General features: G+C 38.1%; 1 protein-coding gene across 2 annotated transcripts in view; it reads right to left on the bottom strand.

Annotated features, from left to right (window-relative positions):
- The window catches only part of LOC149170269 (P-loop containing nucleoside triphosphate hydrolases superfamily protein), an 82,074-nt gene that overhangs the window by 2,585 nt on the left and 53,652 nt on the right, over window positions 1–25,837 (bottom strand). The window contains exon 9 of one of the 2 annotated variants that reach the window (XR_016259857.1): window positions 12,312–12,489. The exons of the other annotated variant lie outside the window; for it this stretch is intronic. The gene's annotated coding sequence lies outside the window, so the exon portion shown is untranslated. The remainder of the gene's footprint in view (window positions 1–12,311; window positions 12,490–25,837) is intronic. 2 annotated transcript variants of the gene reach the window in all.

Here is a 25,837-nt window from a genome sequence, read left to right as displayed (position 1 = left end):
AAGAAATACAATTCGATTTGAGGAGTTACCTCCTGACCTAGCATGGTATTAGAGCCAGCCCCATTTTTTGCTTCCTTTCTGCCTTGTAACTCCCTCCTGCCTATGTTTTGCCTATTTCGCAGGTCTGACACCTCTACTCTCTGTCAAATCTCTACATTTGGACAGACCATCCTCTGCATTCAACACACAATCGAATTATTTGTGTGATAATTGCAAGGTTTTAAGAGTTAAACTCTGGTTGAATAACTCTCATAGAAGATCTGTGTTTCCCCGGTGTGGAAATGTTGGAACGCTAGTTAAAATATTGTGGAGCAGATCTGCAAATACTCTGTGAGATCGTTGAAGACGGTGAGCTTCGTCAAAACTTGGAGGTGTTGCATTGGATGGTGAGATTGCAATGTTCATTCTGCGTTGAAGGTGTTTTGTAAGTCCTTTTTCACGACTGAAATCCCTTAACATAGAAGAAGTTTGATGGTCGATGGCGTATATTGTGGATGTGCAAAATTTTTTGATAGTCGATGGAATGGCAGAAGCATAATTGTAACTTGTGTTAATTTCTTTAAAAAAAAACCCCAAGTTTTTACCACCGGTGTCTCTCGGTCAAGTTCATGGTATATCTCAACCCCTCTGTGGCCTGTCCACTGTCTTAAACAGTGCAGAGCTGACTCTCCCATATGGGATACACAGTCGGCCCATACCCCTACACAGTCGACCCTTCCTATACACCTGCACAGTTCGTACGCACTGTGGCACCCTTCCTTGGTATACAGTCGGCCCACGCTCAATGGTGCTCCCATTCCTTTGGTCATTGCAGTCCCCTTCCCACTGCATTGGCGGCCCTCCTAATAAATATGTTAATCCCTCGGCCTCCAAAACCCTTCTCTCTCTCAGCAAACTTTTTCACAAGGGAGTCAAAGGTAAGCTCTTTGAGGTTTCCATTTGCATGCAATGACTCAAGATAATTTGAATAAGTGGGATAAAGTGCCTTGACAAAATCTCTCAAAGGAATGTCTAGTTCAACATTAGTGATTTTGATATCATGCATAATAGATCTTACTTCTGATGTTAAAGAAAGAGGATCATCATTTTTCAATTCCAGGATGAACAATTTAATCATCAATTGGACAACTTCAAGTTCAGAGTGTGAGTCATAGAGTTCCTTCAACTTCTGTAAGGCTTCAAAAGCATTTGAAAATAGTGAAATATGGTGACTCACCTCTCCATTTATAGATGTTTCAATCAAGGTATAGGCCTTGTTGTTCTTGTTTATCCAAATGGTGAATTCCTTGTCTGAGGTAAGCTTTGCAGGTTCATTATCTCTTTCTCCTACACAAACTCCTTTCCACAACTCATTGAAAATGAGAGTGTGTTTTATCTTCCGCAACCATTCTGGATAGTTCTCTTTCCCATAGAGAACTACTCCAACTATAGAGATCAATGAATGCATTTAAAAAATGTGTACTGTGTAAAAAAGATTGCTCTTCTACTGAAAAAAAATTGCACTTGTTGTGTAAAAAAGATTGCATTGTAGTAGCAATACTGTGAAAATATAATTCTGATATATATATATCAGAGGTATATTTCGGGAAGGTGTATATGGATGAGGGAGTATTTGGGGAAAGTATTAACTGGGGAGGTATTAACTGTATATGAGGGAGGTATTATTTAAGGAATGGTACGCTGGAGTGGTTTGGTAAGGAGCCCATGGAGGGCGGTTTAGGGACAGCAGACAACGTAATATTTTGAGAACAACATTATATAACGGAGTGGATAGGCATGATGTTGCAGGGATAGATTATTTGGCATGCTAGATTTGGACAGTTGAACTATGATAGCCTTTGCTTGTTGAAAAAAAATGGTGTCACTGGTTTGCCTCCAATTCCTAGGAAACTTGAGCAATGTGATGCTTGTATTCAAGGAAAGCATAGCAGACAGTCTTTTCATAATTCACATTCCAGAGAACATACAAAACTTGAACTCATTCATTCAAATTTATGTGGTCCAATGCCTGTTCCTTTTGCAAATGGAAATAAATATATGATGACAATCTGTTGGGTTTATTTATTGAAGAAAAAATTTGATACTTTTCAAACATTCAAGAACTTTCATACATGGATTGAAAATGATGCACAATCTCACATTGGCTCTATTTGCACTGATAATGGAAAAGAATACACTTCAAATGAATTTGAAAACTATCTTCACCAGCATGGGATCAAACATCAAACATTTGAACCTTATAATCCCCAACAAAACGGAGTAGCTAAAAGAATGAATAGGACAATCTTAAATATGGTCCATTCCATGATGTTTTTCAAGAATGTAAAATTGATGTTTTGGGCTGATGCAGTTCTATGTTGATGTATTATATGTAAAGAATAGGTGTCCATCTATGCTATTAGAAACAAGACTCCTTATGAAATGTGGTATGGCCACATTCCTTCGGTAAAGCATCTCAGGGTCTTTGGTTCCACCTGTTATGCCTTGATACTAAAGGTACAAAGAGATAAACTTGGTGCAAGGAGTCGTAAGTGTATCTTCCTGGGGTATTCAAATACCTCCAAAGCATACCGTTTCTATGATGAAGTTAATAGGAAGTTTGTTGTCTCTAGAGATGTAATCTTTCTTGAATCTTCCAAAGCTGACAATGTTGTTGAGCAGCAACTTGATCGCTTGGATAGATTCAGACATGCAAAATCATTTCAAGAATTTGATAATCAGATTCCACATCTTGAAGGGGGGATTCCTATACTGGATCAATCTGTTGAATCTTATTTTGAGGCACTCTCTCTCCCACATGACGCTCTAGCCACTGATGATACTTTGAGTGATGTGATTGAAAGAATTGGGAGACTCAGTCTTGATTCAGTCCTTACTCAGTCAACTAAGCAGCGTGGACCATCTCAGAAAGGTCCCCCAAAATGGCTGACAAAGACACTTGAAAGTGTTCATCCTAATGAGGTTGGAAAGACAGGAACAAGAAATTCAACTAGGCAAAATGGAGGTGAGATAGATTATTCTAATTCACCTGTTGATGTGGATGTTTCTTATGATTGTGAACTGAATTTGTCTACAGATTTTGAACCAACTTCCTTCAAAGAAGTCGCTTCTCATGATGAATGGAAAGAAGCGATCAAAAGGACTATGATGCCTTGATAAAGAATGGCACTTGGAAGCTGGTTGATCCTCCATTGGGAACCAAACCAATTGGCTGCAAGTGGGTCTATAAGAATAAGTATAAAGTTGATGGCTCATTTGACAAGCACAAAGCCAGGCTTGTGGCAAAAGGTTTCGCACAGAAGGAAGGGGTTGATTATGAGGAGACTTTTGCCCCCACAGCAAAATGGGCTACCATCCAGGCGCTCTTTGCCTTAGCAGCTCAGAACAGTTGGAAAGTCCATCAAATGGATGTCAAAATTGCTTTCTTGAACGGAGATCTGAAAGAAAATGTCCCAGCTTGAAGGATTTGTTGTGAAGGGACATGAACATAAAGTATGCAAACTTGTGAGATGCTTATATGGCCTCAAGCAAGCACCGCGAGCCCGGTATAGAAAGTTAACTGAGCATCTTCTGAAACTCAACTTCAAACATTATGATTTTGATGATGCAACTTTGTTTGTCAAGAAAGTTGGCAAAACAGTTGTATATCTTGTGGTATATGTAGATGACCTTTTGATGATAGCAAACAATGAGAGCTACATTGCATCCATAAAGAAGGAATTGAGGAAAGGTTTTGAAATCACTGACTTGGGCTATGTTCACTACTATCTTGGTATTGAAGTAACTCAACATCTGAAGTCTATATTCCTCTCTCAAAAGAAGTACATTGGAGATCTATTAAACAAGTTTGGCATGGCTTAGTGAAACCTTTGACTACTCCAATTGAACAAAACTTAAAGCTCACATCCATTGAAGGAAAAGAATTTGACGATGCAACGAGGTATAGATAGCTTGTAGGAAGTCTCAACTACCTGACTAATACCAGACCGAATGTTTCATTTGTTGTTGGAATACTCTCCAGGTTTATGCAAAAGCCTTGTGAGGGACATTGGTCTGCTGCAAAAAGAGTTCTAAAGTACTTGAAAAGAACCCAAGACTTTGGACTCAAGTATACACAGGTGGGCGACTTCAGTTTGATTGGATACTCTGATTCAGACTTCGATGGAGACAAAGAAACTAGGGCATCTACTTTAGGTTATGCTATGAGTCTTGGATCAGGCGATGTCTCCTGGAGAACACGCAAACAATCAGTTCCAGCGGATTCCACAACAGAGGCAGAATATGCGGCAGCTCCTGAGGCAACAAAAGAAATTGTGTTGCTCAGGAAAATTCTGGAAGATTTGCAGGTAAAACAAGTACATTCAACTCCACTCATGATTGACAACACCTCCGCAATAAAGTTGGCCAAGAACCCAAAGTTCCATGATCGAACGAAGCACATCAATACAAAATACCATCTAATTTGACATCATGATGAGGCCAAGACAATCCATCTACGCCATTGTTCCACTAATTAGCAGATTGCATACATCTTCACCAAAGCACTTGGAAGAGAAAAGTTTGAAAGATTCAAAACAATGCTTGGACTCACCAACATCCCTTCAGATTAAGGGGGGGAATGTTGACACCTAATCATTGGGATTGGATGAACATTTGTAAATAATGGAGAATAAGACAATGAAGAGACACTGGGAAGTTGTTAATTTTAGGTATGTTCTATGCTTACAACAATTTATTTCAATTTTCACAGTTAGATCAATATAGATTAGCAATCACATATCTCAAAATATCTCAGACCTTAATCACGAAGAATCTAGCGCTTCTTGTCCATATGAGTTGTTTCTTGTGCCTTTCCATTAGCGGCTTATTTATACTTGACTTGCTCTGTTTGGAAGCCCCCTTGTCCTTCAGGAAACCTCCAACATCAAACTCAAGACTAAATTAGAACATTAAATGCTTGCCTTGGGTAAAAATCCCACTCACTTTACGTACAAAGCCCATACTTGGGTGCAAAGCCCACACACTCATAAAATCACACTTTATGGTGTTTCTCTCTCATAAGCCTAGCACCAAGAGCATGTGAGAGTGCCTCCCAATGCTACCCATGTTCAACACTCCCACTTAGTGAGGAAGGTACTTCCATTCCTTGGAAGTCCCTATATTTCCCATACTCGAACACAATCCTCGTCCACAAATGCTCTCCAACATTCATCATAAGCTTCATCTTTCATCACAAAAGCAAAACTTGATGCAAGAACAAAACCCTTCTTGGAAGTTTCCTAGCTACTTGAAGCCTTTTGCTTCTTCTTCTCCTGATAGGCCTTTAACCCATTCCATGGCTCCTTGTCAATTCTGGAAGTCTCATTTCTTCTCTCTAACAATGTACCCTTCTGGTGTTGCTTACTCTCCCACTAAATCAAGGAACTCCCTGTACAAACCATTCTCTCTGACTCCAAGAACCCCCCTTGGACTGGAGTTAGATCCACCGGTCTTGACCATCACTTTTCCATCCCGAAATAGAACATCAAACCCATTTCCCTCAATTGTTGAGATTGAAAGCATGTTGCATTTGAGCTTCGATACTCAAAGTACATCTTGGAATCACAACAATCCACTTGACTACATTCTAAATGGTACAATCCCAATTCCTTTGACTGCATGCTGACTCTCATCACCAATTTTCACATGTAGATTAGAGTCCCACTCAGCCAAGCTCTCAAACACTTCTCGTGTTCCTGTCATATGCTTCGAGGCCCCGCTATCTAGGAACCAAGCATCCTCACGAATGGTACTCCCGAAGAAATGAGAGATGAGAGAAAATTCCTCATTGAATCTCCTAATGAAATCATCTTTGTCAACTATAGCTAGAGTAGCCATCTCAAGCTTCTTCTCTTTCCCTTCTTTCTTCCTATGCTAACACTTGCTCGCATAATGACCAAACTTTTCACATGCAAAGAATTTCACTTTTCTCAAGTCCTTCTTCTTATTGCCATTGATGAACTTCACTTTACCCTTTTTCAGCTTACTAGCGAGGGCAACGTTCTCTTCATTAGATCTCTTTTGTTGAATATTCTCGTCCCAAAGTTCCTCCTGGATGAAATTATCCCACAACTTGCTCCAATTTGGAAGTTTCTTTCGTGATACTACTCAAATGAATGGCTTACCGGTAAAAACTTCTTCGAGAGTTTTGGAGTCCAATGCTTGATGTGGGCATCTATTTTGAACATACACGGCAGTGTTGGCAGCTTCTCCCCATAGGAACTTCGGAAGGCCTTGATCATGAAGCATGGCACAAGTGGCTTCTATAATAGAACAATTCTTCCTTTCAGCAACACCATTTTTCTCAGGAATATATGCGGTAGTAGTCTCCCTCTTAATGCCAGCTTCTCTGCAATAATCATTGAACTCATTTGATTCATATTCAGTTCCATTATCGGTCCTCAATATTTTGATGTTCTTCCCTATTTGATTTTCAACCAAGACTTTGAAAGAGCAGAACCATGTGAACACTTCGTCCTTCTTCTTCAAGAAATAAATCCAAGTTTTGCGAGAGAAGTCATCCTCAAGGATAGCATAATATAAATATCCTCCCAAAGATGTCATGGGCAACATACCAGATAGATCAGAATGAACCAATCGCAAATGTCAGTAGTCTTCCTATCACTTGAGGGGAATGGTCCCCTTGTATATTTTCCTTCAGCACATCCTTGACAAACACCTTCGTGTTCTACTTTAATTTCGGGCATACATATCACCATCTTCCTTGCATCAGGTAGAGCCTTATAATATAGATGAGCAAACCTTCGGTGCCATAATTCGGATTGAAGAGATGTGTCATAAGACATAGCTCCCAATGTACTTCCTCCAACTTGATATAGGCTATCAACCCCAAATCTAAGAGTAAATGCTTCTTTGAAATTTCTTTTCCAAACACGTACCATTCCATCAATGAATGCCACCTTGAATCCTTTGTCTTCCATCGCCGAGATAAATACCAGGTTCTTCTTTAGATCGGGTACATATAGTACTTCTCGTAGATGAATGGTGTTACCTTGATTCAATTGAAGAGTAACATTCCCAACTCCTTTCACGAGATAGGTAGCATTGTCTCCGAGAATGATTTCCAAATTCGTATCATTTACTATCAGATTTGAAAGAGCTTCCTTATACCCAGTGAAGTGCCTTGGGGCACCACTATCAATCAACCAATTTCCCAAGGTATCTGAAGGAGATGCAGTACAGATGGAAAATATAAGATAAAATTATTTTTGCTTGATATCTACAACATTAGATTCATTATACCTGGAGTTTCTTGATCTTTTGGGAGGTTGACCATTTCCATGTTGAGGCGAGAGCATTCCTTTTTCCTTTGTTGTTGAACCTGCCATTCTTTTGATTGTTGTTGCCCCCGAAATTGTTGCGGTTGTTGTTGTCATCATCCCGAGGTGTATCCCTTTTATTAGGACACTCCATAGCATAGTGGCCAAACTTGATACAAATGAAGCATCTACCCTTTCTTACATCTTTGAATCTCGGTCTTCCTTAACATTGCTTCTTTGAACCTACAATGCTCTTCTTTTTAGCATGAGTGGAGAATGCAGTAGGATCATTCCTATTTGAAGGCATGTCTCTCTCTATCATCCTTGTTTCTTCTTGAGTACATCCAGTCAACAATTCATCAAAATCTAGAATCTGGTCATTGTTGAGGATAGTAGTGTTGAACTCATCACATTCACGAGGGAGACCTCCAAGGGCAATGAGAGTGAGCTCCCTGTCAGCAATAACTTCTCCAATTGATAGAAGATCATTTTTTATTTCGGTAATCCTCATGAAGTAGGATTGGATATCTTCTTGAGAAAGAGGACTTGGTTTGCATTGCTAGCTTTGAACATGCTAACCAACTTGTCATACATCTCCTTAGATGTCCCCAAATCGAAGATGTGAGCAACTAAATTCTTATGAATAGAATCCCTGATGATCTTCTTAGCTTTGACTTCACCTTTCTTGTACGGCAGTCGGTGCATTTGAAGGAGGTTCAGTAATCTTTCCCTGCACATAATCCATAGCATCATGCTCTTCCAAATTCAAATCAAGAGGCATCTTCCATGCATGATAATCAAACTTATCATTGAGCTTGTCATCAGATTTGAAGTAAGATGAGGAGGCCATTGAATCGTGTCCTTGTCCAACAAATCTCAGTGATTGCTTTTCTCACTCTTGCTTGGGCTTTGTCTTCACCTCAGCGATGATACCATGTTAATTTTAGATAACAATGGTATGTTCTATGCTTTAGAACAATTTACTTCAACTTTTCTTATTAGCCCAATATCAATTTCCAAATTAGCAATCACATTGACATTAATAGTAAATGCAGATAGAACATAAACAATAAGTGGAAGACAAGCCAAGACAAGAGGACACAAAATTTGGCGGATGCCAGGGAAAAACCCCAATGTGGGGAAACCCTTTGATCAAATCTTCTTATTATTCTTCAAAATTTCAGCAGAGAGAGAGAAATATACAAAATTTACTTGCCCGAACACTGTCAGAATTGCCCAATCAACAGGATGCCCTAACCAGAACGTCAACGTTGGTCAAACCAGTAGAAATTTTCCTCCAATTCAGCTCGGTCAAACCCTTTCCACCCAGCCTCCAAAGATAGTCCAAATCAGCCGAAAACAGTCCTGAAAAATCTGGTTAAACTTGGTCAACGCATAGTCAACTTCTGTGGTCAAAGCTCTGCAGTCAACGTTGGTCAAACTGTCCAAAAAATCTCGGTTTCTATGCCAAAATATGTGGCATGCCCAAACACAAATTCTCCCACAAAAAATCGCAATCAAATGAAGTCAAACACTGTTCGGTGAACGCTGGTCAAAGTTGGCTGCAACTCAGTCAACGTAGATTGCACCTAGGTTCTACTGACTTTCTGACCTACTGCAAAAATATTTTCTCCCTACTCTACTCACTAAACAAGCACCATAGAAGTGTAGGAAATTTTGTGCAATAAAAAATGTCAGAAATCTTTTGTTTGAAACGGTGGATTTGCATGTCACCTTGCCTAACATGTATCTGTGATATGCTACACATGCCTAACAATTTCCATTTGTTGCTTGTTGTGAAAATGAGGATATTACCTTTGCCATGTTGCTTACACTCTTCCCTCACATCCCACACTATTGAGTTTCTATGAGCATTTGTTGATTCAAGTTGTCTCCTACCTCTACACACCTACAACCATGCTCCTACTTGTTATGTCAATTATACTACTACATTACAAAAACTCTCATGTCAAGCACTAGTGCATGTCTTCATTGTTAGACCATCAAGGTGAATCTTCTTGGTATCAACAACACAAGCCTACCTTGAGATTTGTGCACCCTTTAGTCATCGGATATTCCACAACTTTAATGCACCTTCGTGAATCTCTCTATCACAATAAATTATAATTCTAATGGCTCCGCATCCTAACTTACGCCACCATAACCAATTGAAATAAATATAGTAAACTAAATATGTTCTCTCTTCATGTGTGCCTCTACTACGCTTTGTAGTTTGACCCATGATATGCCCTAATGTGTGCTAATCCTTGGCCTTGTCTAGTATTTTGTTCCCACACGATCCCCCAACACCTTTTCATCCCTTATTATCTCTCATGGATGACTTCTCCTTGACTCCAACGCCATAGTTTTGATATGCATAGATAATTGCATATTCAAAGAGAGATTGTGATACGATATTATTAATCCAAGGTATGAAAATACATACAGGAGCTAGTTTTAATGAGGAATATGCAAGTTCCATGTACGTTACATAACACCCAACACCTAATAATTAACTTGAATTCACCATAACTTTGTAACATAATGTAAAAGGCCCAATTTAAAACTGTTAATTTTAGATAACATTGGTATGTTCTATGCTTTAGAGCAATTTACTTCAATTTTTCTTATTAGCCCAATATCAATTTCCAGATTAGCAATCACATTAACATTGATAGTAAATGCAGATAGAACATAAACAATAAGCAGAAGAAAAGCCAAGACAAGAGGACACAATATTTGGTAGATGCCAGGGAAAAACCCCAATGTCGGGAAAACCCGTTGATCAAATCTTCTTATTATTCTTCAAATGTTCAGCGAAGAGAGAGAGTACAATATACAAAATTTACTTACCCAAACACTATCAAAATTGTCCATTCAAACTGCAATCAACAAGATGCCCTAACCAGAAAGTCAACATTGGTAAACCCAGTGAAAATTCTCCTCCAATTCAGCTCGGTCAAACCCAATCAACTCGGCCTCCAATGATAGTCCAAATCAGCCCAAATAGTACTGAAAAATCTGGTCAAACTCTGTCAACGCACAGTCAACTTCTGCAGTCAACATTGGTCAAACTGCCCAGAAAATCTCGATTTCTGTGCCAGAATATACAATCTACCCAAACAGAAATTCTCCCACAAAAATCGCAGTCAAAAGAAGTCAAACATTGCCCAGTCAACACTGGTCAAAGTTGGCTACAACTCGGTCAACGCAGAGAACAGAAATATATCCAGTCAACTCCTCGCACGTGTAGAGAAGAACAGGCTGCCTGAAATTCGTACGACCCAATCAGATGAAGAGAGAAAGATGCGTGATGATTGGTGACCAAATGAGGAAAATGACTCCTCTATATATACACAACGTTGAGGGTGAAGAGACACGTCTGTTGGGCTTCATGAGCCTACATTAGTCTTTCGGTTGATCTTGACAATTTGTCCAGAGAAGAAATAAATTCATAATTCCATTTGAACTTGTGAGAATGAGATGATCTTTAGATCAATCCTGCACCTCTCGGAAAGAGGAATCCAATAAAAATATCATCTCCATCATATGAGTTGTCCAAGGTGGAGTTTGGCCCTAGTGAATTTTAAAAAACCTATGGGGTCCTCAATCATTCTGATGCTGCTTACGTCATCTTTAATTTTCCTTTTCCATTTCTCCAGCAACACCAAATATAGTCCCAATACTTCTCAAGTTTTTTGTTTATAACTTCATTCATCTGTAGTACTTTCATTCATTCAATTTTCATTCTTACTTCAAGGTATTCATTATGATTGTCATAATATGTCGTCCCTCTCAACTAGAGAGATAAACCCTTTCTTTCATCTAGACTCCCTTTCAAATTGGGGAGATCAACAGCTTCATAACTTCGAAGAAACTTCATTCTTTGAAGGCTTCATTTCTTTCTTATGGCATCAAGGTCATCTTGATCTTCATCATTCTTATAGCTTCCTACATCATGCTCATCATCATCTTCAATTACAAACATCTCCAACACCTTGAAGATTATGTACCTGTAGATCTTTAACAAGTACAACCAAATACAAATATACAAAAGCATGAAGACAATTATAATATGTTTATCATGTCATTACAATGGAAGCATCAAAATATTCAAACTTTAGACATAAAGCAACTAAACCAAGTTAGGTTCATAATCAGCGAGAGACGTATCTTTTTATAAACTAGACTTCAACTTCTTGTTAGGATTTTGTCATAAACCCTCGACTTCATCGTCGAGACATAAAGCCTTAGATATTAGTAATTCAATAACAATTCAATCATAGTACTATACATTTAAGGTTTCAACAGTGTGCTTTTAGAATAGCATGTCAAACTCTACTAGGGTTTGTTGCAAACCCCTAGATTTTATCATCAAAGCTAAATCATATCACTAATCCAAAACAATATCATCATGAGCTAGAATATTAATCTCTACTAGGGTTTTGTATATGCCCTATATTTTATCGACTATTAAGATAGCATACTTGCATATACATATCTAGGATTTCATTATCATGTACTAGCATCTCATATCAATATTTATACCTACTAGGAAAACCCGGGACACAAACATCAACACATCAAAGTTACAACAATTTTAATCAGAATAGGGTTTCGATCATACAAATGACTATACACCTATGGTTTTATTCATAGGATATTACTTTAGTTATTACAAGGGTTTTGTTCATAAAACCCAATTTACCAAACCCTGAAGATCTAAGGTTTCATTATATCACCCAGATATTAATTGTAAACCATGAAGGACTAGTGTTCCAACATTACTGTTAACACACCCTAAGCACCAAAAGGCTAGGGATTTACAATGAACCCTAAAGGTTAGGGTTTCACAAGAATGATCAAAATATAGTATAATGAAGGTCGATTCAATCTAATGATTAATCACCCTAAAAAGAATCTTTTATATTCGAAACCCTAGACAAAACGATGTCAAAAATGTAGATCGAATTTCAAAGAGAATGAACATACCTTTTTCTATGAAGAGAACCTTGTAACAAAACTTGTGGTTTAAGACATCCCTTGAGTTGTTCTTTAACAAACCTTGTAGGACATCAATTTTTGAGAAGTGTCCTTTGCAACAGAACTTCTTCCATGCTTCAAGTCTATCCTTTGAAGTCTCCTCCATAACCTTTGTATATTCAACAATCTTTCCTACCAAGGAAAATACAAAGAAAAGGTCAATGGCCTATAATACAAATAGATCTTGATATGGAAGGGAAACCAAACATAAAAGAGGAAACAAGGAACAAGATACTTATCTTTTGGTAAAATGGTGAAGGATCCCTCTTAATCCAATCTTGAGGGATACCTACAACTTATCAAAATAATTCAAAAAAGTTCTAACAAAACATGTTAGGCCTACAAACTCTAGAAATCAAAACAAAAACGAAAACAATACAAAACTTGGAATAGAAGACTAAGAAGGTTATGTAAGAGAGGAATTAGTAGTATAAGTCTTTGACTTTCGATTCTTCAATCTTGTTCTTCTTAGGTGGAGCTTCAACAGTGATATTTGTTTGTTCCTTATCTCTCTTCTTATTTCTTAGATTCTCAGAACATTGATTTTTGCAATGACCCATCTTATGACAGTCGTAGCATTCAATCTTGGATAGGTCAACTTTCTTCTTTGGTCCTTTGAACTTCTTGAAGGTTCCCTTCTTATTGTGATGAGCAAAATAAGCATTAGAGGTATTTTCTTCTGCATTCTCCTTCTTGTTGTTTACTAATAACATTCTGCTTCTTCTTGACTGCATGCATTCCACATTTGTTCGAATGTTGGAGTATCCTTCCAACTACTAATTCTTGATGCAAAAGCACTCCAAGATTTTAATAGTCCTAGAAGAGTAGCAATTACAAGCTCCTTTCTGGTACAACTTCATCTATTGCTTGGAGTTCATCTCTTATTCTAGATATCCTTATTGTCCTTAGTTCATTCTTGAGGCTTGTTATTTGACCAATATTCTTGATGGTGAATAATTTGGAGAGTCTCATACATTTCTTGAGCAAAGTCTATGTTGGATATGTATGGAATTAGGTTATGCTTTACTCCATCTACTATTAGATTCATGGCAAATATTTTGATTTCTCTAAACTTCTCTTTCTCTACTTCATTTGTAGGCTTCTTGACTTTTCCTAGAACAAGGTCCAAAACTTTGTGTTTAGCGAGGATAAGATCTATCCTCTTTTTCCATGCCCTGTAGTTGGAGGCTCCTTCTAGTTTGTTTTCTCCCTTCATTAAGTTTGTCATATTGCTATCTTCTACTCCTTGTGACCTTCCTTGAAACCCTTTTTCTTATATCTCTCTTTTCAATAGATCTTCAGTCTGCCTTTTTCTTCCTTCTTCACCTTAGCTCTAATACCATGTTAGAAAATCGGAAACGCAAAATGATTGTCTTATGTTGATAATTGCTTGTGATACCTTTGAGTTCTTATTAACTTTCTTATGTTCTTTTATCTTTGTTTCATCAAGCAATTGTCAAAAGCAAAACACGAAGATCAAAGACACCAAATGTAGGCACTCAGCGAGGGCTAAAATCCCTTTATAGGTGAAAACCCAGTCAAACTCTTCCAGTGGCATATTCAAGTAGAGATAGACCAAGACCCTAGACCCAAAGACCTTCCTCCTCCACCAAGCCAGCCTTCCAATATGATTCAACAAGCTTCAGTAACCTTTTCTTGTCCAACAACTTTAGCCCGGCAACAACCCAAAATTTCGGCCCCCAGCAGATCCAAAATTTCGGCCCAGCTATATCATTGTAACTTCATCCCTTCCAGCAGCTTAGCAACTTCACATGTGTGTGTGTGTGTGTGTGAGAGAGAGAGAGAGAGAGAGAATTTCGACTTCTTGTGCTTGATAGAGACCTCCTCCTTCACTAGCCCTTTCCTTTTTATTCCTTGAATTTCGCACTTTTTACTAGCCCCAGATGTTTCAAATCGAACTTAACGAGTGAGTGCTCAAAATGAGGTTGAGTTGTTGTCTTTATATAGGAAATTATGCCCCTCAATTAGGTTGACTTGTCCAGTTTGAGGTCGACTTGGTGGAGGCCTAATTGACCTATTCTACATTAAAATAAATTTCTTCCTTGACAAATGAGGCCTAAGAATGGTCTTTTACATTATGACATGGACAAAGACACTTGACATAATAACCATTGACCCCCTCAACATAATAACCATTGACCCAAGCATGAAACCCATGCTTTAATAAGTCAATTTCTTTTATAATAAAATTTATTTTTCTTTCTTTTGACAAATACACAACATCATGACTCCAATACAATTATAAAGACCGACACTAGTTACATTCTTTAACACATTTTCCTTGTCAAAAAACAAATAAAATCCTGCATAAACTCACAGCATGATTAGCTAATATAAAATCCCATTAGAATTTTACAATCAAGTATAACCATAAAGCACAAGGGCACATTCTTTCGTAATTGGAAAATATAAGAGATATGGGATGTTAAACAAAGTTAACAAACCAAGAAAACTATGAAAACACACAAATTCATGGTTTTGGTATCGGAAAGCACAACATATGCATTAAATTGATATAGAAAATTTGGAGAATAAAACAGTTCAAAACTACTGGAGATTCATATGTCAAATTAAGTTCAGATATAGATATTAAATTCAGATTACAAGATAAAATGTACATTATAAGTAACAGATCCAAAATCTTAACTTTTGAGTAATTCAACATCTTTTGAGCTAGAAATCGGGGCCAAGCTACTATATATCCTGACATTCCTTGCCAATGTGGGGAGGGTAGTTTGAACTTTGTATAATACAGGCCTTGACCATTGTTGCATAGGTTTTGATGTATCTATTGTATATTTCTGTGCAATGATGCTATGGAAGATACATTAGCATTTTCTGGAAACAAAAACAATAATAATAAAACATAATACAAGTCCATTCTCTTATGAAGAGTAAAACAATGAATTTAATATATCTAGAATTTGAACATTTACTTCTCAAAATTGTAAGGTCATATGGCACTGATAAATGACTCGATCAATAGATAGCAACGAGATTGACCATGGTATGGGGAATTCAGAATTTCAGGAAACAGCATATACATGTGTGTGTCTACATATAAGTATGTATATGTGTGTACACACACATATATGCGCGCGCGTACATACACATACATACATACATATATATATCAGGCTGCAGTGGGTAAGAAAGTCCATAGCTGGATTCTGGGGTCCAAGGCATACCAGTCTATGCCAAAAAGTTTACTACGGATGGCATCCGCTACATGTGGGAAAGCATTCCTGACTATCTCCAGAGTTTTATTTTCTTTATATATGTGTGTGTGTGTGTGAGAGAGAGAAAGAGAGAGAGATCGGTGGCTTGCTTTATTGGTAAATGGGAGGTGCTAATGAAGCCTCCACCAGGGTTGATGTCTCACAAATGACATGGCATAAACTCTTCAAGTGGACTTCATGTAGCCTTTGAGCACAATGTAATGAGCCTCTGGGGCAAAATAATTGAAATAGCATGACCTTGTTCCTGGGTTTTCCATCCATCGGATAGTTTCCCTTTTTATCACTAATTTAAAAAATGCACTCACAATATAGCTATTAATTATATGTATATTTACTTTGCATGTTAATAATGAACTATAAATAGTATACTAAATTATAATGTATTTTTGTATCCACTTATACAACAATGCATTATAATTTAGTATACCATTAATAGTTCATTATTAATAGGCAACATAAATACACATAATTAATAGCCAGTAATATCCTGAGTGCATTACTTAAATTAGTGATATATTATGTTGTATCATTAGTAGATTCACCCATAATGTATTAATGATATTATACATTTGGGAAGAGCGAAACAAAGATAATTACGAGTACCTGCAAGAATGTTTATGAAGTTTCAAACACATGTTTTGAATTCACTGCATTGTTCTTTAATGCCCACATTGAAATTTTAAAAAAGAAAGTAAAAAGGGGAAATGCAGGGAAACATTTCTCAGGCATTTCCTCTACATTTCCGGTATGAAAATGTTTAATTTACTGAAATGCGGGAAAGAATGGGAAGTTCTGTGACATTGGAGCAAGGCATCATGATAACTGAATAATTATTACTGCAGTCCTGTGATTTACTGGATTAAGTTTCCAGAATAAGAATATTTAGATAAATCTAAAACTACAACGATAATCTAAAAATTTGTCACCTTCTAAAAGATAATTACGAGTACCTGTAAGAATGTTTATGAAGTTTCAAACACATGTTTTGAATTCACTGCATTGTTCTTTAATGCCCACATTGAAATTTTAAAAAAGAAAGTAAAAAGGGGAAATGCAGGGAAACATTTCTCAGGCATTTCCTCTACATTTCTGGTATGAAAATGTTTAATTTACTGAAATGCGGGAAAGAATGGGAAGTTCAGTGACATTGGAGCAAGGCATCATGATAACTGAATAATTATTACTGCAGTCCTGTGATTTACTGGATTAAGTTTCCAGAATAAGAATATTTAGATAAATCTAAAACTACAACGATAATCTAAAAATTTGTCACCTTCTAAGTCACCTTCTTGATTTTTAATGTACCTTGGACAAGTGGTTTCCCACGGGTTAGTCACTACCTAAGGAAAAGTGTCCAAAATAATTATTTTCCAAAGTGTGACTTTATAAAGTGAAAGTGACTTTATAAGTGGTAAAGTCAATGTTAAATTATAAAGTAAAAAGTGACTTTAGACATAAAGTACAATGTGGGTACTTTAATTAATGGCTGAATTAAAAAATAAAAAGTGAGAATTAAATGCACATTTATTCTCATCCCTTGATCTAAATGAATCTGAGTCATTAGATCTTAGGGTCGCCCAAAAGTCATTTAGGGAAACAAAAAGGGGAAAAGAAAAGAGAAACTGCATTCATTTTTCATGAGCAGATTGGAGAAAGGAGGATGAGTGCTAGAAAAAAGTTCTGAAGGAGAAATTTGTCGCAGCAAGCTGAAGGAGTGATTTTTGCGCAACGCTGGCATGGAAATCAAGGCATAGATGACAGCAGAAGGTACAGTACGAACAGCATTGACTTTTGTGAGCTGCACGTCGTTCAAAAGAAATTTTTTAAAAAAAATGTACAGTGGTATGGAAATCCATATAGTCCATACAGTACAGTCCATATAGTCGTATCCATACATTACATATTTTCCGCTTCAAGTGGGCATGGAAATCGAGACAAAGTGGGCCCAGTTTCAAAGAGTTTGGGCTGAACAGATAAGTTGTATTTTGTTGATTTTGTTTTCTCTGCAAATGTATTTTTCCTGAACTTGAAAGATAAATAAATTTGAAGAGCTCACTAACAGGTTTTCCCCGGAGAAAATTGAAGGGGTTTTGTCTAGGTCTAAGTTGACCAAAAATCTGTGTATTTTTATGTGTGTTGCTGGTCTGGTTATGCCCATATCTATTTTCAACATGTGTTGACAGTGCCATGTGTTTTAATTTGAAAATTTCATTTCCAGAATTCTATATGTTGAATATATGTTTATGGGAAAGGGCATTTAACGGAATGGGAGTGATAAGGTGAAATTAAAACCGGGTTGAGATTGCACGAAACCTTTTTTTGTCATCAAATTTCAACATGGTATCAAAGCTACAGGCTAAAAATTGCAGTTTGAACAACAGACAGTAGTTTGGAACAGAAAACAGTGGTTTGGTAAACAAACCGAATTTTTGGACAGCAAACCGATATTTCTGAATAGCAAGGTGAAATTTCACAGAGACTGAACTTTTGGGACAGCAAGGTGAAATTTCACACCGACTGAACTTCCGGAATAGCAAGGTGTGTTGGAAAGTTCATTTCTCCATTTTCTTGCTTTTGTAAATTTTGGACAGCATTCATAGCCATGTTTCTTAAGGATAGAGAACAGACAGGATGGGATATCCAACTATGCCGTTTGGAAAGACAGAATTCAGACAGTGTTTGAGGAGGCAGTAGTTTGGGACATATTGCGGCAAGTGGTTGTACCTCCTACTGCTGCAGATGAAGTTGCTAAATTCACAAAAAATAATGCAAAGGCCAAGAAAGGGGCCTCATCAGATGGGGCTAAGGGAAAGGAGAAGAAGAAGAAGAAAGATACAAATATGTCTAAAGTCAAATGTTGGGCATGTCAGAAGATGGGACACTATGCTGCTACGTGTCCTAAGAGGAAGTACAAGGGGAAAAAGGGTACTTTAGCTTTAGCAAAGGTGGGGCAGTTTGCTTCACAGTTTGACCAGGACTTTGCATTTATTAATTCTACATCTAGTAGGAGTACATCATCCGGTGTGTGGTACATAGACAGCGGGGCTTCCCTCCATATGACAGGTGCACGGGAGCTTTTTCAGAGCTTGCAGAGAGGGCACTTGATATTGAGATTGTACTAGGAGATGACCACACTGTGAGAGTTGTTGGTGTGGGGACTGTGACCTTTGAGAGGGAGTCGTTGCCTCCTTTGAAGGTCATGGATGTTTTGTATGTTCCAGGGATGAAGAAGAACTTGATTTCAGTGTCTGCTATGGAGGAGAAGGGGTTTGACGTCACTTTCTCAGAAGGGCAGGTATTGATGCATCCCAGGGGAGCTTCCATCACTTCGGTCAAAGTGATTGGAGTCCACTCTGGGAAACTATACATGTTCGGATTTCAGTCGACAGGAGCATTGGTGGGTAGCACATCTAGTAGCACTCACACTAGTACCACCAGCAGTAGAGACTTGTGCGAGTTATCGCACTGGAGGATGGCGCATATGCCTCATGGACCTTTGAGAGTATCGAGGGAGATCACTATTGGAATTCCTGATTTTAGTGTCGAGCATTATGAGGTCTGCAAAAGGTGTGTTTTGGACAAGTACACCAAGTTCCCATTTCCAACGAGCGACAACAAATCTACATGTATACTAGACTTGATTCATATTGATGTTAGTGGTCGTATATCTCGTGTCTTTGGGTTGTTATGAGTATTATGTTATATTCATTGATGACTACTCTAGGAGGACTTGGATATATTTCCTGAAGACCAAGGGTGATGTCTTCAGTCGCTTTAAAAAAGCTCGTGGAAAATAAGACAGGTAGGACGATTCGGTCTTGAGGTCAGACAATGGTGGTGAGTACACCGATGGTGGTTTTTCTGACTTTTGTGCACAGGAGGGCATTAGGAGAGAGTTCACGGTTGCTTACAACCCCCAGCAGAATGGGGTGTCTGAAAGGAAGAACAGAGCTATTGTTGGGGCTGCTAGAGCGATGATTCATGATCAGGGATTGCCTTTGTTTTTGTGGGTTAAGGCCTGCAATGCTGTTGTTTATCTTCAGAACAGGAGTCCTCACAGCGTATTGAGGAATATGACTCCGGAGCAGGCTTTCACTAGAGAGAAGCCTCATGTAGGACATCTTCGTATCTTTGGATGTCTCACATATTCTTATATCCCCGAGGAGCAGAGGACCAAGCTAGAACCCATGGCAAAGAAGGGTATCTTTATGGGTTATAGCGTGACTTCGAAAGCCTATCAAATCTTCATTCCTTCTAAACGGAGAGTGGTGATTAGGAGGGATGTGAAGTTCAAGGAGGAGAGGGTCTATCTGAGATCACGGGAGTATGATGAGAGAGAGTCACAAACTTCTCCTCAGCAGGGAGGTCAAGTACAGGGAGTAGGACCTCAGGGTTCTGGATCGACTAGTATAGGAGGTACTTCAGTGTCAGCGACATCTAGGGCACCAGTGACGAGTTGAAAGCCAATAGATCTTAGGGTTGTCCATATTTCATTTAGGGAAACAAAAGGGGGAAAAGAAAAGAGAGATTGCATTCATTCTTCATGAGCAGATTGGAGAAAGGAGGATGAGAGTTGCAGAAGAGTTCTGAAAGAGAAATTTGTTGCAGCACGTTGAAAGAGTGATTTATGGGCAAAGTTGGGCATGGGAATCAAGGCATAGAAGACCACAGAAGGTACACTACGAACAGCACTGAATGTTGTAAGTTGCACGTCGTTCAAGGGATGTTTTTGAAAAAAACATGAAAAAAATCTATACATTTCGTACAGCAGTACGGAAATCCATACATCGGTACAAAAATCTGTACAACTTGTACAGAGTCCGTACAATTGTATTCCTACATTACATATTTTCAACTTCAAGTGGGCACGGAAATCGAGGCTAAGTGGGCACAGTTTTCAAGGAGTTTTGGGCTGAAGAAATAAGTTGTATTTTGTTGTTTTGTTTTGTCTGCAAATGTATTTTTCCCGAACTTGAAAGATAAATAAATTTGACGAGCTCTCTAACAGGTTTTCCCCGGAGAAGATTAGGGGTTTTGCCTGGGTCTAAGTTGACTAGAAATCTGTGTGTATTTTTATGTGTGTTGTTGGTCTGGTTGTGTCCATATTTATTTTCAGCATGTGTTGACAGTCCCATGTGTTTTAACTTGAAAATTTCATTTCCAGAATTCTATATGTTGAATGTATGTTTATGAGAAAGGGCATTTAACTGAATGGGAGTGATAAGGTGAAATTAAAACCAGGTCGGGATTGCAGGAAACTTTTTTTGTCATCAAATTTCAACACACCTGGTTCGAGTTCATGTTCAGACCTTGAAGTTCAACAGAAATTCAACAGTGGAAAATTAAGTGATAAAATTCGACATTAAAATTTTAAATCCAAGATACTTTAAATTTGGAAATTTCCAATATGAAAAATTATGTATAACAAAATTTAGTGATTCAGGATTGAAGCTATCGCTATAATAAACTCAATTCAATGTAATAAAATGTATTAAAAAAAAGCATGTAGTTGTTGTCACAGTTGTTGAACTACAACAATAGGTTCTGAATCATGACTTGGAGAGATGTCACTGATCAAAGGAGTTGTCGTTACCAATGAGACGCGAGAGGGGTTGGGATCTATAATTGTGAGAGAGGTCGGGACTAGAGAGGGTTAGGCTCTACCATTGTGAAAGGGAGCATGACTCGAGAGAGTACTCGAAACCCAAATGATTGAATGAATCAATTAATTGGAGGAAGAAATAAACTGAGGTTAATATTTAATTTCTTTTTAAAGAAATTTCCAATTTTCAAAAAAATAAAACCTCAATGATTTTGAATGAACCCAATCAATTTTCAGGAAAATATATGTGATGAACACTTTGAATTCAGTTTTGGCTTGTGTTAAATCTAGTTAACAATGGTATGTTCTATGCTTAGCACAATTAGTTCATGTACTTTAAGCAACCCAATGACAATTTCCAAATTAGTTTCCAATAGCAATCACATTGACAGTAACTGTAGATAGAACATAAAGTAAAAAGCAGAAGACAAGCCAAGACAAGAAGACACCAGATTTGGGGAATGCCAGGGAAAAACCCCAATGTGTGGAAAACCCTTTGATCAACTCTTCTTATTATCAAATGTGCAACAGAGAGAGAGTAGAAAAGTCAAAATTGACTTGCCAAATCAAAGTCAAAACATCCCTATCAAATCTACAGTCAAACTCAACCCTAACCAGAAAATAAAAGATAGTAAATGCAACAGTCAAACAATCCACTTGGAGATCGGACAAAACTCAACCAAATTCGGCCTTCCTCGCTGGTCAAAGTATGCCCAAAACAGTTCTTCAAAGTCCAGTCAAATTCGATCAAAGGAAGGAGAGAGAAAGCCTACTGCAATTTTCTGCGATCAAAGTTGCAATCAACCCTGAAGTCAACGTTGATTGGCAACAAGAGCAATAATAGATTGAACAGTGGTATATCGGACAACCAATGCAAATATCTCGTCATAGTCCACTCCTTCCTTTTGAGAGAAGCCTCGAGCAACGAACTTGACCTTGTGTTTCTCAACACTCCCATCTACTCCATGTTTGATTTTGTATAGCCATTTTGAGGTGACTACAGAATTGTCCTTTGGTCTAGGCACCACATCCCAAACATCATTTTTCATGATAGGTTTATACTCTTCATTCATCACATTCTTCTAAACTTGGTGCTTTACAGCTTCTTCAAATGTACATGGCTCAGTTTGAACAATAGTACTCATAAATAGTACCCATAGCAGCTAAGTACCCTTGATACCTATTCCACTACTTACCTTCACGAAATGTCCCTCTTGGAGCAATATGTCTTCCAGCATCTTCGAAAGTATCTTTGAGCCACAAAGATCTTTTCCTTGGAATAGAGGGATCACCTGGAAATGGATCAATGGGATCCATCGAGCCTTCAACATCGGGCATAGGCTCATCTGTCGAAGGTTCAGCATGTTTTTCTACAGCATTCATTATCCTTCCTTGGAATGGGGAGATCTCTGGCTTTCCCAAGGGCAGTGCCTTCATCGAAGGTCACATCACGGCTTATTTCCACATCTCTTTGACCAGGCACATAGACTCTATATGCCTTTAAATTTTCATTGTAGCCCACAAATATACCTTTCTTCCCAAATGCTTCCAACTTGTTTCTTTTCTCTTTAGGCACATGAAAATACACGGTCCAACCAAAAAATTATAAAATGAGAAACATCACGTTTTTTACAAGTGAAAACTTCTTCAAGTGTCTTGAAATACAGAGCTTGATGCAAGATCCTATTTTGACCAAACACAACAGTGTTGGCAGCTTCTCCCCATGAGAACTTTGGTAGACCTTAATCATGGAGCATGACACAAGTGGATTCCATAATTGTTCAATTATTCCTTTCAGCAACTCCATTTTGTTCAGTAGTGTATGGAACGGTTGTCTCCCTCTTAATGCCAGCATCTATGCAAAAGTCATTGAATTCATTTGATTCATATTCAATTCCGTTGTCGACCCTCAATATTTTGATCTTCTTCACTGTTTGATTCTCCACCAAGGCTTTGAAAGAACAAAACCATTTGAAGACATCATCCTCCTTCTTCAAGAAGTAGATCCATGTTTTGCGAGAGAAGTCATCCACAAAATTACATAGTATAAGTATCTTCCCAATGATGCTACCGACAACATACCAGATAGGTCAGAATGGACCAATTGAAGAATATAGGTAGTTTGATTTTCACTTGAAGAGAATGTTCCCCTTGTAAGTTTCCTAGTTGCACAACCCTGACAAACTCCTTCATGATTCATGTTGAACTCGGGCATACCTGTGACCATCTTCCTTACCCCAGGTAAGCCTTTGTAATGTAAGTGGGCGAACCTTCGGTGCCATAGCTCAGATTAAAGTCAAGCATCGCAAGTCAAGGTCCCAAAGGACTTCCTCCAACGTGATAGAGACCATCAACCATAAATCCAAGAGTGAATGCATCTATAGGATTTATTTGCCAAATACATACCTTTCCATCAACGACTGCTACCTTGAAGTCTTTATCTTCCATCACAGAAATAAACACCAGGTTTTTCTTCAAATCGATCACATGCAATACTTTTTGTAGATGAATGGTTTAACCTTGATTCAAGTGAAGAGTGACAGTACCTATCCCTTTCACGGGGTAAGTGGCATTGTCCCCAAGTATGATCTCCAAATTAGTCTTCTTTTCAATCAAATTTGAGAGAGTCTCTTTGTACCCAGTGAAGTGCCTTGAGGCTCCACTATCAATCAACCAATGATCCAAAGTGTAGAGCAGAAATAAGATAAAATTCATTTTGTTTTTCTCCAACATTACTTTCCTCATACCTGGAGTTACTTGATCTCTTGGAAGGTCGACCATTTCCATATCAGGCAGCAGAAGCATTTCTTTTTCCTTTATTGTTGAACTTGTTGTACATTTGCTTGCCATTGCCTTTGAAATTGTTGTTGTTGTTGTCGACATCATTTGGAGAATTCTTCTTGTGAGGACACTCTTTAGCATAGTGACCAAACCTGTTACAATTGAAGCACCTTCCTTTTCTTCCTTCTTTGAATACCTGCTTGAACCCTTGACCCTGTCTCCTTGGACCAGCGTTATTTTTCTTCTTTGCATGAGCGGAGAAAATAGTAGGTTCATTTCCATTTGAAAGTTTGTCTCTCTCCATCATCGTTGTCTACTCTTGAGGGCATCTACCCAATAATTCATCAAAACTAGAAATCCTATTATTGTTGAGAATGGTGGTGTTAAACACATCTCGTGCTCTTGAAAGACCCCCAAGTGCAATGGGAGTGAGCTCCCTGTCAACAATAACTTCTCCAATAGATAGAAGGTCATTCTTGATTTGTGTGATCCTCATGAAGTAGGATTGGATAGACTACCCTTTATCTATCTTGATGTCCTTCAACTTGTTTTTGAGAGAGATTTGATTTGCATTGTTCACTTTGAACATCCCAACCAGCTTATCATATATCTCCTAAATAAGAAGTATAGAAAACCAAATGCTTTTGAATAGATTCAACCAAAATTTTCTTTGCTTTGACCTCACATTTTCTATACTTCGTCTTAGTGACAGCTGGTGCATTTGAGGGAGGCTCCACCACTTTTCCCTACACATAGTCCAATACTTCATGCTCCTCCAAAGTCATATTCCATGCATGATAGTCAAATTTGTCATTGAGTTTATCCTCAGTCTTGAAGTAAGATGAAGACGCCATTGAAACTTGTCCAATAAATCTTTCTTGGTAATTGATTTTCTCTCTTGCTTGGGCTTTGTCTTCCCCTGGGCTTTGATACCATGTTAAATTTAGTTAATAATGGTATGTTCTATGCTTAGCACAATTACTTCAATGTACTTTAAAGTTTAAGCAACCCAATGAAAATTTCCAAATTAGTTTCCAATAGCAATCACATTGATAGTAACTGTAGATAGAACATAAAATAAAATACAGAAAACAATCCAAGACAAGAGAACACCAGATTTGAAAAATGCCAGGGAAGAATCGCCAATGTGGGGAAAACCCTTTGATCAATTCTTCTTATTATTATATCAAATGTTCAGTAGAGAGAGAAGAGAGAGAGAGTACAAAAGTCAAAATTGGCTTGCCAAATTAAAGTCAAAACAGCCCTGTCAAATCTGCAGTCAACTGCAGTCAAACTCAGCCCTAACCAAAAAGTCAAAGATGGTCAACACAGCAGTCAAACAGTCCACTTGGAGTTCAGTCAAATTCAGTCTTCCTTGCTGGTCAAAGTAAGCTCAAAACAGTCCTTGAAAGTCCAGTCAAATTCAGTCAAAGCAGAGAGAAAGTCTTCTGTAATTTTCTGCGGCCAAATTTGCAGTCAACCCTGACGTAAACGCTGGTCAAAGTGCCCAGATTTTCTCGATTTATGTGCCCAGCAATGTGGCCTAGAGAAACAGAAATAATCCTCAAAAAATCACACAGTCAAAACTGGTTAAACAGTCCCTGGTCAACGCTGGTCAAACTTGGTCAACTCTTGAAATTTTCGACCCTGTAATTCTGTCCAGAAATTCGACCTCCTTGCCACGTGTGAGAGAGAGAATGCCCAATAGCTGTACGAACCAACAAGAGGAGGAGAGAGAAGAATGTGTGAGTGATGATGATGCCAAATGAGGTGAGAGGTCACTTGTATTTATACAAGTTGTTCGTTGAGGGTGAAGTGACATGTCCATTGGG

The sequence above is a fragment of the Pinus tabuliformis genome, chromosome 4_2 (assembly GCF_031772625.1).
Source record: "Pinus tabuliformis cultivar Carrire ecotype Pingquan chromosome 4_2, CPIR1, whole genome shotgun sequence".
Classification (NCBI taxonomy): Eukaryota; Viridiplantae; Streptophyta; class Pinopsida; order Pinales; family Pinaceae; genus Pinus; species Pinus tabuliformis.
This window is presented reverse-complemented; position numbering and strand designations above follow the sequence as displayed.